The sequence below is a fragment of the Cydia fagiglandana genome, chromosome 13 (assembly GCF_963556715.1).
Source record: "Cydia fagiglandana chromosome 13, ilCydFagi1.1, whole genome shotgun sequence".
In the NCBI taxonomy this organism is placed as follows: Eukaryota; Metazoa; Arthropoda; class Insecta; order Lepidoptera; family Tortricidae; genus Cydia; species Cydia fagiglandana.
In genome coordinates, this window is record NC_085944.1 from 10,000,001 (window position 1) to 10,012,831 (window position 12,831).

At 36.7% G+C, this 12,831-nt stretch overlaps 2 protein-coding genes across 4 annotated transcripts in view; both read left to right on the forward strand.

The window, feature by feature from the left end:
* The window catches only part of LOC134670228 (uncharacterized), a 122,206-nt gene that overhangs the window by 101,426 nt on the left and 7,949 nt on the right, over positions 1-12,831 (forward strand). The window lies entirely within an intron of this gene.
* LOC134670232 (protein spinster) overlaps positions 1-12,831 on the forward strand; it is a 46,877-nt gene that overhangs the window by 21,626 nt on the left and 12,420 nt on the right. The window lies entirely within an intron of this gene.

Consider the following 12,831-nt stretch of genomic DNA (forward strand, 5'->3'; position numbering starts at 1 on the left):
AAATTCTGGATGGAGATATAAATAAAATGATCATTGCTATTAAAATATTGTTTCTGCTGTATACAACTACATTATTTCAATTACAGAGGTAATAAGCAAGACTCGTTTCAATAATAGAGGTAAAAACAAGAGCAAAAATAACGGATTTTTTTTAGCACAGTGTCAATTATAGAGGTCTTAAGTTGCGATGTGGTCAATTATAGAGGCAAAATTACGAAAAGCACTAAAATCTACATTGCAATTATAGAGGTTCCAAAATTTCAATTATAGAGGCCTTTTGATCTCAAGGGACCGGGACCGGACTTTTGGTTGCAATTATTGAGGTTTTCCATTTATCCAGGTGCCAATTAACCAGGTTTCACTGTATATGATTGAACGTAAAATCTTTTAAGTTTGTAGTTACAGATTCTTAGTTTTCTAACTTGGAATCCTGAGCGTAGCAAGAGATTTAAGCAATGTCCCGCGAAGCGTAAATAATGTTCCTAACGTGTGCGTATATCAGTCGTAAATACAATCGTCCACTTTAGATCTTCTAGACATGCCATGTGATAAAAGACACCGTTAACGATACTTAGAAATGATTTAATGACGGTCAACGCATCATTGTAATTGATAATTACATTACAACACATTAGATAATAGCACCTTACGCTGCCTAATGAAGTAGAAAAAAAACAGGTGTGCAAAAATGTGCATGATAAACTGATAGATAATTCGGGATCCGTGATATATGTAAAGCGAACGCGTGTGAAATGCTAGTTATCGTGTAAGATTAGAATGATATAATATAGGTAATTAGGTAATTAGCAGCTTGCCATAAAATTCTTAGCAAAACTTATTATTGGTTGCCTAGCAAACCAAACAAAAAATTGTTACAAAATACAGTGAGTCTATTAAACCAGAAGGCCTGCCGCCAAACTATCACAGAAATTTAGTTAAACGCCCCTCTACCTGTGCTCTGGAGTAGGCAATTTTTAGACTCAAATATACAAGAGCGAAGAGAGGCAGAAAAAGAAATTTCGATTTTCGCGGTAAGCCGTCAATGCTTTAAGGCCAGGAAATGTTTGTAAAAATGTACGGTACCAGTGGTACGAGTAACCACTATAACCAGCAAACAAACTATAGTTCGTTTTTTTAGCATTAGAAAGAACTTGAAAGAAGGTAAGCGATCTTGGCATGTCTTTTAATTGAAAAACGCTTTTTAAAAATCAATAAGTATTACTTATGAAAGCAGGAGAATATAAATGATCGTATTAGATTATTAATTGTTACGTAATTGCCGTAACTTATTTTTAAAATGTGTTTTTCAATTAAAAGACACATCAAGATTGTTTACCTAATTTCTAATGCTAAAAAAAACGAAGTATAGCAAATATTGATGAATATATTATAAGCATGAAAAAAAAAGACGTAGTAAATATGTTTAAAAATACTAAAGTGTACAAGTACTAGATCCGACTGTACATAAATGAAAGGGACTTTTACTTGCGGCCGGTAACAGTGGCTCTTTGATCTGATGCATTACAGCTGTATTCCGGTACCGTGCACCGAGTGCTCTCGAGTGCACTTGAGCCAGTTGAAGCTAATTAAGGTCTGCACGGCGGAGATTATTATCTTCGAGTACTGATTTCAAATGTTTAATTAATGATTGCCAAAGATTTGCCTACCTAAAGTTACGTCAGATCTATTTACAAAATGTGTTTATGCAATTATAAGCCGATTTATGCTTTCTGCATGCGCGAGTACAATTAAAAGTGAAGTCTCCCAATTTTGAAACCTAAATAGATTATGTGCCCTAAAATTTCAACGCAATCATTAGAACTGTTTCGAAAAATTAATGAAAAATTTAAATTAGGTAATGCACTGCTCGTTTAATGAACTATGCACATCCGCTATTATATGTGATTATCTAATTATCTATCATACTAATAACTGAACAAATTAAATTATTACATTGAACCTTAATAGTTACTTTAAACTCATGAGGTAGGTAGATGACCAGATGATGATTACCACATTACAACACGCTTTCCTTTTGTTAGTAAATTGCTATGCTGTGATGCGTCAAAGTTCACGTCCAAGTATCAAGTCAAAACATTTCATTCACACGTCCATCCATTGTGAGCGCATAGGTTTTTATAACAAAAGAATGCTGAATGGGATGGATTCTTATGAGACAGTATCAATACACGCCTAGGTATATTATACTCGTACAACCTGTTGACATAAGATCCAATTCGTTGGAGTATTTGAATGCAATCATTTCTTGTGTATTCTTGTCACCGATTCTATACCCGATGCCAACACGTTGGTGCCGTAATAAAGGAAGTTTATGATTCACTAAACTCGTAATACTCGATTATGTTTGTTACGATTACTATTAATTTACTTCCAAATTCCGACCAGTTGTTTGTGAATCCTTACGTAAGCCAACAGACCATGTAATGGCGGTGTGAGATAATGAACTCTATTTTATTTTTAATGCGAAAATTTATAACAGTTTATTTGCTTATAATTATAACGGTTAGGCGTTGAAACGATTTAGATTGGAATAACTTTAAGAGTTCCTGAAATTTATTTTAAACGGGTTACTCACGTATTTGTCGAATATTTGGATTAAAACATGTCGAGCATTTATTCTAATAATACGTGAGCTTAAAATAATTTTGAATGTTCGAGTCACGAGTCACACGGGAGTTTTAATATAGTTAGTTAAGACTTCCTGATAGAGTTTTCATATAGAAAATAATCAAATAACTGTATGCAATTGTATGTTTGTACGGTGACCTGCAAAATAGAGAAATTGTGAATGAATTCATTGATAAAGTCAGCATGCACTTTTACGGCTGATGGTACTAATGAAGTAGTGGAAATATTATCGATCCATATCAAACCCGTATGTTGTATGATAAAGGTCGGGTCAAGCGCGACTCTATTGGCTAATAATTGGTTTAATTGTAGCATTAGATATGACACTGTAAGGGGCAATAATGTCCGCCTCGTTTGGCTATTAATCATAGTTAAACGACAAATGCATTGCGCGGGCACGGGCGCACATTTGGCTGAACCCAGCTGCATTGGTCGATTATTAATGACCATAGCCACTTAGTAAAACGAGTGTCCTTGTTTAAGTAATGGCAATATAGTTGACGTTTATTTTGGAACCAGTTAGGGCGAAAAGACTTGATTGGTTTCGTACTTGTGTCAACAGCGCGTTATTGACTATTTGTAGAAGTTTTCAACGCGACAAAGTTTACCGATGGTCAGTTAAGCGTGTTGGTTTTTGTTCGCAATTTATACGAAGGCCCTCAATATCGGAAGACGATTTTACAATATAAGGAATTAAATGGAAACGCTACTTCTATTCTTGGAAATAAAGAAACAATTGTAGCGGATATTTTTAGTTTACAAATTAAATGAAAGATTGTCGCTTAGAAATGCATGTAATCCAATAAGGTTGAACCACAGAATGTTAATTCGAATTAGTAAGTCGACGCGCGCGTGCAACCACATACGTATTCGTACCTTTCGTTCGACGAGCATTGATTTTCGGTTTTCTGTAATTTGATACGGCTTCTGTGAGGTGATTCAGAAGGCAACCGGTCACTTTACTTCAACACTGGCATTCCTCGTTGACATAATATCGCAACCTGGTCATATTCAATATTTACCGTCTTCGAGTGTTATTGGAAAGTTAACGCAATTATCAATAAGATAAGAAGTTAACATTGCGACATAACGGTGTGCATTCTGAAGTAACGTTAAGGCCGTTCCCTGAGCCAGAAATGTAAAAATACCCCAATTATTATCCTATTTTTCTAAGAAAAGTTGATATTTGTAGACGTGGGAAAAATATATATATATATAGTATATTAGTATATATAGTTCATTTAAGTCCCTACTTCTTGCGTGGCGCTGTTGTATCGTCATTGTATCTAGGGGCGGGACGGGTGGCGTCAGGGGAGGCTCGATTGTAGATTTCATTTGGGTACGGGAACGGCCTTAACAGTTCGTAAGAATACTCTATCTATAAAATTGCTGCCCAAACGAAAAAAGGCGTAGCTACAATAAGGGCTTCATACATCCGTACTTCTTTTTTTGTTTGGATAGAAAAATAAACATTTACATCAATTCGAGTGATAATAAAAACTCCATAATAGCGTGGCCACTGGTTGGTTTCCATAGTCTTTAAGTGCAAAAGGACGGAAAATAAGGTTGATGAACAGATGACCTAAATAACAAACGATAAATTCTGAAGTTTCATTTTTATTTAAAGGTAATTAATTCTCGTTGCTTTTGTGTGCATATTTAACTACTTAGTTGCATGATACCAACATAATTATATAACTTTTGCTTCACAATGGCTGAACAGTATGTTATTAACCTTTTAGAATGCCCACCGACGCTATAGGTGAATAGGTGTAGGTAGCGCCAGTAGCAAAGTCTACCAGACTTACGACATAGGTATATACGGGGTTATTCCTACTTACCCGTCCTTAATGTGAACTGCTGGAAACAAGACTAAATAAAAAAACCGGGCAAGTGCGAGTCGGACTCGCGCACGAAGGGTTCCGTACCATAATGCAAAAAAAAACAAAAACAAAAAAAGCAAAAAAAAAGCGGTTACCCATCCAAGTACTGACCACTCCCGACGTTGCTTAACTTTGGTCAAAAATCACGTTTGTTGTATGGGAGCCCCATTTAAATCTTTATTTTATTCCGTTTTTAGTATTTGTTGTTATAGCGGCCACAGAAATACATCATCTGTGAAAATTTTAACTGTCTAGCTATCACGGTTCGTGAGATACAGCCTGGTGACAGACGGACGGACGGACGGACGGACAGCGAAGTCTTAGTAATAGGGTCCCGTTTTACCCTTTGGGTACAAAAAAAAAATCTTTGGGTAAAAATCTCATTAGTCCCGTAGGATTTTGTGGTAACCTTACAAGCTACAAAATTCACACTGCAATTCTGCAGTCAGCAACGTCGTAAAAAATAAGATAACATTCAAACCGGTTTTTGTGTAAAGTACACTAACTTATATATATTATAAACGTGTTACATTAAACAGTGCGCAAAGAGATTGTAGAGTTTGTTTTGCTTAGTGGTATAATCTAGATCCGCATCAGGGTAAGGGTAAGGGTTGTGGTTATCGTGCGGTTCATGCGGTTTGTCAAGGGTTAAATTCGCTCTAGGTAATTATTTTTTCCAAAGTGATATACATATTTATATAACACATTTTATTAAAATGTCTTTATATGTAGGTACATCGGACATAAATGACTCCTTAGATTTAATTAGGCACGTTTTCCATCAACTTGTTCTGTTAACCAGCAGTCGCTATAAAGTCACTGAAAATACTGAGATACGGAACGGAAGCTAATAATGAACAGAATATCATCATCATCATCATCTCAGCCATAAGACGTCCACTGCTGAACATAGGCCTCCCCCTTGTTATGGGGGGTGAATGCCATAATCGCCACGCTTGGCAGGCGGGTTGGCGATCGCAGTCGAGTACACCGAATTTGAGGGACGCTGCTGCCCGTCCACCGGTGGTCTCGGACGTAGTTTAAGGACATATCCGGGTCCCACGGGACAGAATATAGTTTTTAAGTAACAAATTCTACTTTTTTGGCACCCTAATAGGAAACATTGTCTAATGGTTACTAGCAAAACAAGCCATGTTACAATTTGTTGCATCTATTGCAGCATACCCACATATCAAGAAGCGGTGAAAGTTTGCAGTAGCCTACCTAATTATCGACATGCTTGTATGCATGTATTTAAATGGTGTTGTACAATCTGCTTGTACGTACATGAAGGTCTCTGGTTGCTATCAATGACTTAAATGACGTCAAACTAAGTAAGTATATATAATTATACAGTTGATCAAATGAAGATCGCCTCATCAGCAAACGCTGTTTTTGTAGTTGTAGTGTAGGTATGTACGTTTCGAAGTCTCAATCCGTTCAGCGAAACAAGATATGGAAATAGATTATGCACTTGAATTGCTCAATACGATTCCCACGAATGCTACTTATGCAAGTCCATTGATAAAATTTCGAAGAATTAAGTGTTGCAAGTTATTTATTACAACTTGGAATTCTATAGGTACATGTACCTATGTTACTTAAATAGTTAGGTTATACCTAATGAAATTAAAAAATAATGTGGGTAGCTGTTTCCATCCATCCATGTAGGTACCTAATACAAATAGGTACAATTTCTGAGGTTACAAGTAATTATAAACTATCGATCGATATTTAGCAATTTATTTTGTTAAGTATGTAATTAATTCTACTTTGGAGTAGTTTGACACAAATTGTACTTTAAGGACTATTAAGTCTAATGTTTAGAACTTCAAACAAAAACCTAAATGAACTAAATCAATAAATGTTAATTACATTAGCGTCGGTAACTTTCCCCATGGAAAGGGCGTTGGTTGCAACATTCACCCCATTGGAGTTTTTGCATCCAGACGGCGCCTTCCTTTGATAACACCATCGTCTAGACGTCGCCGAACCACTTTCGGCCAATCCCGCCATTTTTCAAACTGATTACAAGTTAACTTTTAAAAAGAACTCGTCTCTTAAACATGCCGCCTGTAAGTAAAACAGGAAACCAAATATCTATAAACTTCTGCAAGCCAAGCAAGACTAAATACAACATATCATCCATCAGACCCAATTTTACCCATTATGGGTTTCCCAATGATTGTCTGAATCTGAACACATTTAACAAAATGTTCACTGTACAGTTTTGAACTGAAAAGGAAAGTTGAAAGAACTAGCGACTAGTAAAGTTTTTTATAACCTTTTAAGAAGCGAAGTCCGGAAGTCTGTTGAGAGGGCTATAATAATAAAACTTTTAATAAAAGTTTGTGTTGTCAGCGAGTGGCTGGTGTTTTAGTTTGTTTTTTATTTTTATTTTGAACGAATATAGCTTTCTGCCTGAATGGGTTGAGTTGAGTTCAACATAATTCAGATATATTTTTCTTTATAGGGTGTTCAATTAACTAATTGTATTGCCTTTTTTACTTATTGTGTATATAGGAACTACCGCCTGCATCCAGAATACGTTATTAAATACATATTACCCGTAGGTATCTAACCAGGAATATAATAACGTTATACCTATTTAAGTATATTCGACGGGTTATTCCAACAGGAAGCTTCTGAAAGTACCGAATGCCGATAATTTTTACTAATTTAATTTAAGTAGCAACCTAATTAGAAACTATTAATTACCTACCTAGCGAGTTAAGTTGGTATTAAATTCACATGTTATGATTTGAATGCAATGCTGCTTTCGTTTAAGTAGGTTAGTTACTGTAAAAAAGTAATGGATATGTGCCAACAGAAACGTTAAAAAAAATATGCGTGACGTTGACGGGGACAAATTTAGTTTAACATTGCCTACGAATTGTGCTACGCCTCTGGACATTTTTGATGTGTCTATAGGCTACAGTTTCCGCTGGTCGCCAAGTGGAAGATAAATATTATGCTTGTTTGCCAAATAACATCATTCATTTCAATACTGCACTTCAGTTAGTTGACATTTCGTATCAGTCAGCGAAAGGTAATGAAGAAATTTTCCAAAGAAATGTTCTCCTACGCGCTGTTCGTGAAAGTGGATCTGCATGTCACAGAGACATGAATGAACTTATGCATTTACCTACTACCACTTCGTCTCAAATTAACCAGTATAGGTTTGACCTGTACATTCGTAACAAAATGCGTGTCGTCAAAGATCGTAGATATTCTGGTTTGCTAGTCTGTGTTTGGTAAGGAACATTAGGTACGTTCCTGGTATTGGCAGTTAGCGTCACCTTACACAACAAACATAACATGCCGCGGCCCACGGCAGAAATATTGGTTACACAGTTGCAATCCTTGGTAAACGAACTTTATGTTTCGGAAAATCAATACTAACCAAATGTGACATTCTTGGTAATGATGTACTTAGTCCAATGCACCTAACACAAGTTTAAGAATTAGTGTAGCTATTTGATGCAATGTTATTGTTAGGTATTATAATTATAACCACCACAATTTCAATGGCGATATTTTTGGCAATATTGGTAACAACAAGGTTAATGAGACCTTATTATTATTTTTGTATTGATAAAGCATAGTCAGTCGCGAATATTGCGAACTAGATTAGATCTAATGTACGCGTACCTAACGATTTACTTATCAAAATTAATACTAGATAACATTATCAATTTATTAATTCAAAAAAGTTACGCTGGAAAAGTTCCGACACGAGTATTGATTTGATTACTTATTTACTTGATAGCGATTGTTTAGCAAGCAATAATAAAACTTTTGTTGTCAACAAATATTTTTATAGGTTACGTTATGATTATGAACCACGCCCAGTTATTTTTACTAACTGGTTCGTGTTGCGAAATATATATTTCCTTGTCAAGATTCCTGTGACTTTTCCCTCCCAGTTTATTAGCAGTAATACCCAGTAGTTATAGTCACGCGTGCTGTCACGATTCGCCAGAATAGTGCTAGTTGCATTCAGCTAGATGGACGTGCCGACTTTCATTGCTGTCGTGAGTGATTTAGAATTGGCAGATAATACAATAGTTCAGGTAAACGTACTCTGTACGAAATATCTGACTTTTATCTTAATGTTTTCCCGATGCACACATGCTACTGATTTGATGCTCACTCTACGCAAACTTCGAGATTTCCGAGGCATACCTGTACAAATTCTGTGACACCGGTTAAAAATCTTCAGCCGGTAACTGTTTCTTTCAATGGTTCCATTTTTAAACCGTGAAGTATGTATGTTATTTCCGTTAGGTAAGTATATTTGTTCGTTCGTGCAGTAGGTACTTTCTATTGGCTATAATATCAACTCTTAATTGCACAGAATTGACGTCAAGAGACCATGGTTGCAGTCAATGGGTTTAGGTATGGTACGGTGTTCGTTAACCAAAACATCGCCTTGTATTACGATCAATCGATATCCTTAGCCATTAGTCCCCCGGGGCGACCCGTCATCCACAGCAAACACCGTCCCATTGCCGGAAATGAAACGCGCTTTCCCATTTTCAAACGATTTCATTACCCCCGTGATAATACCAAATCCCATTACATGTCTGTGATTGACACTTTATTAATCCCCATCATCCCTCTAGTTAAGGTCTATTTACTCCCCACATTCGTGTAAGTTGCCAATATTTATATATATTTTTGATCTGCATTTGTTAGTCATAATAGGGAAGTGCTGACCGATTGTATTTTCTTTTATTAATGAAGGTCAGCGTCTATATTGGCATTTCGAATTAAACATGCGTTTCGTCACTATGACCACACGTTACCGTTCCGTTACGAGCCGCTGCGCTGCAACGCTTCGAGTCTGGTGCGGCAAATCACCTCGGCGCTGATTGGACGCCGGTGATGGCGTGATGCGAAGTTTGCGTACGCGCGTGCCGGCGTGGCGCGACGGTGCTGCCACCGCGATTGTTTTGGCTGCTAGGGTTTAATTCCTATCGCTATCGCTTACCAAGCGCAGGCGACTTGCATAACCAGTATACGCTCACTGAAGGTGTTACGGATCTCGAGGTCACAGTTTGCTGGTATCTCGATCGCTCAGATAGCCTGGGCTCGCACAACGGTAATAATCGGCCTAAATGAGTGACGTTGATGATGATGTAGTACCACGCTACTGAACGCCCGTCACCAAAACGAAGGCCGCTTTAAATCTTGATAATTTTATCATGACGACAAAACTATGATTTGATTACTCACAGCACAGTCAGACTTGAATGAGGCATCTTTACGATTAACCAAACAAACCTTGATATCTCAACATAACAAGATCAGCTGTTAGTTACTTCTCATGAAAAACAATCTTATCAGCTTAAAATGTCAATATCATTAACCATTTTATTAATTATGATAGATCACTTACCTTTATAGAGTAGCGCACTATTATAAGATTTGTAATTTGCCTGTTCCGTAAATATAACGTTTCTCATTGCATTTTACGCTCATATATCAGGGGCAGTTAAAATTAGAGCATCTACAATTTCACCGACCGACTGGGAATGCCTTACGGCTTTTTACATTAATTATTCAGACATTCCTATCTGGGTCACATTGACATGGCGGTTTTCCAAGCGTTGATATTAAACAATTACTAATAACCGGTACTTTCTCATCAGTAAACCAATCTGTTTGCTAGCAGTCACTTTCTACATAGATCTTTGTAACTAGTAAGTGCAGAAGCTATGCTATCTTCGATGTGCTTTCACTATCACAACGTGAGTAGTTACCCGGATAAAAGCTTTTCATTCTGCCATTAGTTTTGTTTCTTATCTCGAGTAGTGGAATAAATCCATGAGTAACATTTCCATTTTATAATGACCGTCCGTCAGACTAAGAATACCAGCTGGGATGTCTGCTGATTGTTGTTCCTGCTGCTAACACGTCGCAGGGCTACAAGAACCAATATAACTGACCTTTATATCCGTAGGAAGTATAGCATAGTCAAACTGGTTGACTTGATGTTGATATGTTTAGTTAGGACATTCCTTTCAACTCTTCAAGGCTTCGTTAGTAAGGACGACGTACGTATTGTTGTGCTTTCGAATTATCGAGGCTTGCTCGTCACTCGACCGACCGTGATCTGACCGTGAAAATCTGCTTACGTCATCGCACATCACACCACCGAGTGACGCAATCGCTTTTAATCGTAGCGCTAGCGCCATACACGCCCCCTTCCCGCTTTTCAGTTTTCAGCTGTAACTGTGAACACTTACGTGTATAATACAAAGTAACTAAGTTGATTGCATCAGAATAAAGGCAGGAATTATTTTTTTCCGCCCAAGTAACTGTAGCTGCACTAAAGAATAATAAAATAATTAAAATATAGGTGTACAGTACTTACATCTCATGAAAAAAACTCAAGGATGCATTAATTTTCTTACTGTCGTCATTGTAATAAATTAGTCTTGCGTAGTTATTGTTTTAACATTTGACCTGTTCACAGAACGTAAGCAGGTACATATTTACTGTGCAATCTGTGCATATTGCACGATACTGCATTGTACCTAAATTTCAATATATTTAATGATTGAGTACACCATAAGTAAGAATATTTCTCTACGTGTTTCACATTGTCACAATAAATATCGTAGGTACTTATATCTTGTCTTCTATCAGGATTCAGGAGGTTCTTTATTGTTTCATCTTATTAAAAGCTCTTGATGTGGTTTATAAAGCATTAGCTAGCCCCAACCCAAGCCGTCCAGTTTAAGTCTGGCCTTCGATTACTTGTCATTGTCACGCATCTATAGGCCGAATTATACTAGGAACAGGATCGATATCGAGCAGAAATTGTTTTGTGAATAGGACTGCAGAGATAGGACTATAAGAGCAAACTAATAAAATGAATCGTCGACCGGGTACAGGATCGACGGGGCTTCAACAAATAAAGGTGACGCAAACAATGGGGCCCGGCAATAAAAGAAATGATTTATTGAAGTGTCTGCATGATAGCCACGGGATGAAACGGGGAATATTATTACGTTTTATGACATGGCGAAGGATATTAAAGTTCAAGCGCAATATTTTGATTGTTGAATGTAACAAAAGTGAACCGACTGCATTCGTGTGTGTAATACAAAATAATTTCTTCTTTTTAATGAGAAGGAACATGGTAAATACATATATACATGTATACCTAAACAATTCATCACATTATGATATTGCTGTTACTCGTATTGTTCATATTTAATTACCGGTTTAACAACTTTCTAAGTACACATTGTGGTAATGTAATGATTAATATTGACACCTTGGTTAACTAGTACATAGATTATGAAAGTATGATATAGGTACCTATATCCTTTTAGAAATAAGAGAACTGACATATGTTAAGCGTAAGCTCACAATTAAATAAGTTAATACGGTTTTATAATGATCATCAATCATTTCAAAGTGGTGATTTAGCGAACATAACCTACTTTTTATAGGTATTATCGCTTAGCATATGCCGTATTTCATTGTGTTATCAGGCATTTCCATGTTTTGCAAACCACGCCTATCCATAGTTGTTGGTTTTACTCTACAAGTCTGTATAAAAAGTCTATACAATATGTACGATGCTATGAAGGCCTTATACCTCGCAATTTTCTTTGCAATCAGTTCAATCAATTTATTTTCTATCCAGGTCAAACTCTGGCGTTACTTGTACCTACATAATAGTTTTTTTAGTAGTCAAAAGTTTATAAAAAGTTTGACGCATGTATACCTCGTCCTTACCTAGTTCCGGTTAGGTCTGTTTGGCGCATCGGCCACGCCATTCTGCCATTCGGCGTCGGCCAATCAACTTTGCAAGGTCAAGTTTCGTTTATAGATGCTTTTTTAGACCCCAAGGCTCGTTCGTGCAGTTTTACGAGATTTAGTCGTCTTGAAATGGCAAGGTTACGTCAAAATTATTGTTGGAGAATATATTTATGTAAAAAAAAGTTAATTAATATGCAGCAAAACACTGGTGATATGCATATTTATGGCTCCGATGGCATAAATACATATTAGCTATAAATACCTATGTATAGTAAAAAAACGCATAAAGGAATTTCACTCCAGAAAACATGATCATTTTTCAAAGTCACCCATATAGTTTTATCGATGATGAAAATTACAGTAACCTAATCCAAGTGGGAAGAGGCACCGCCCCAAAATCGGCCCACGATATCACGCGATGGGCGTGCCTAAGTACCGTGACATCACTAAAACTTTATGACAGCTTGTCACGTATGACATACAAAAAATAGGCCAGGATTCAAGAAAAAGGACTAAATGA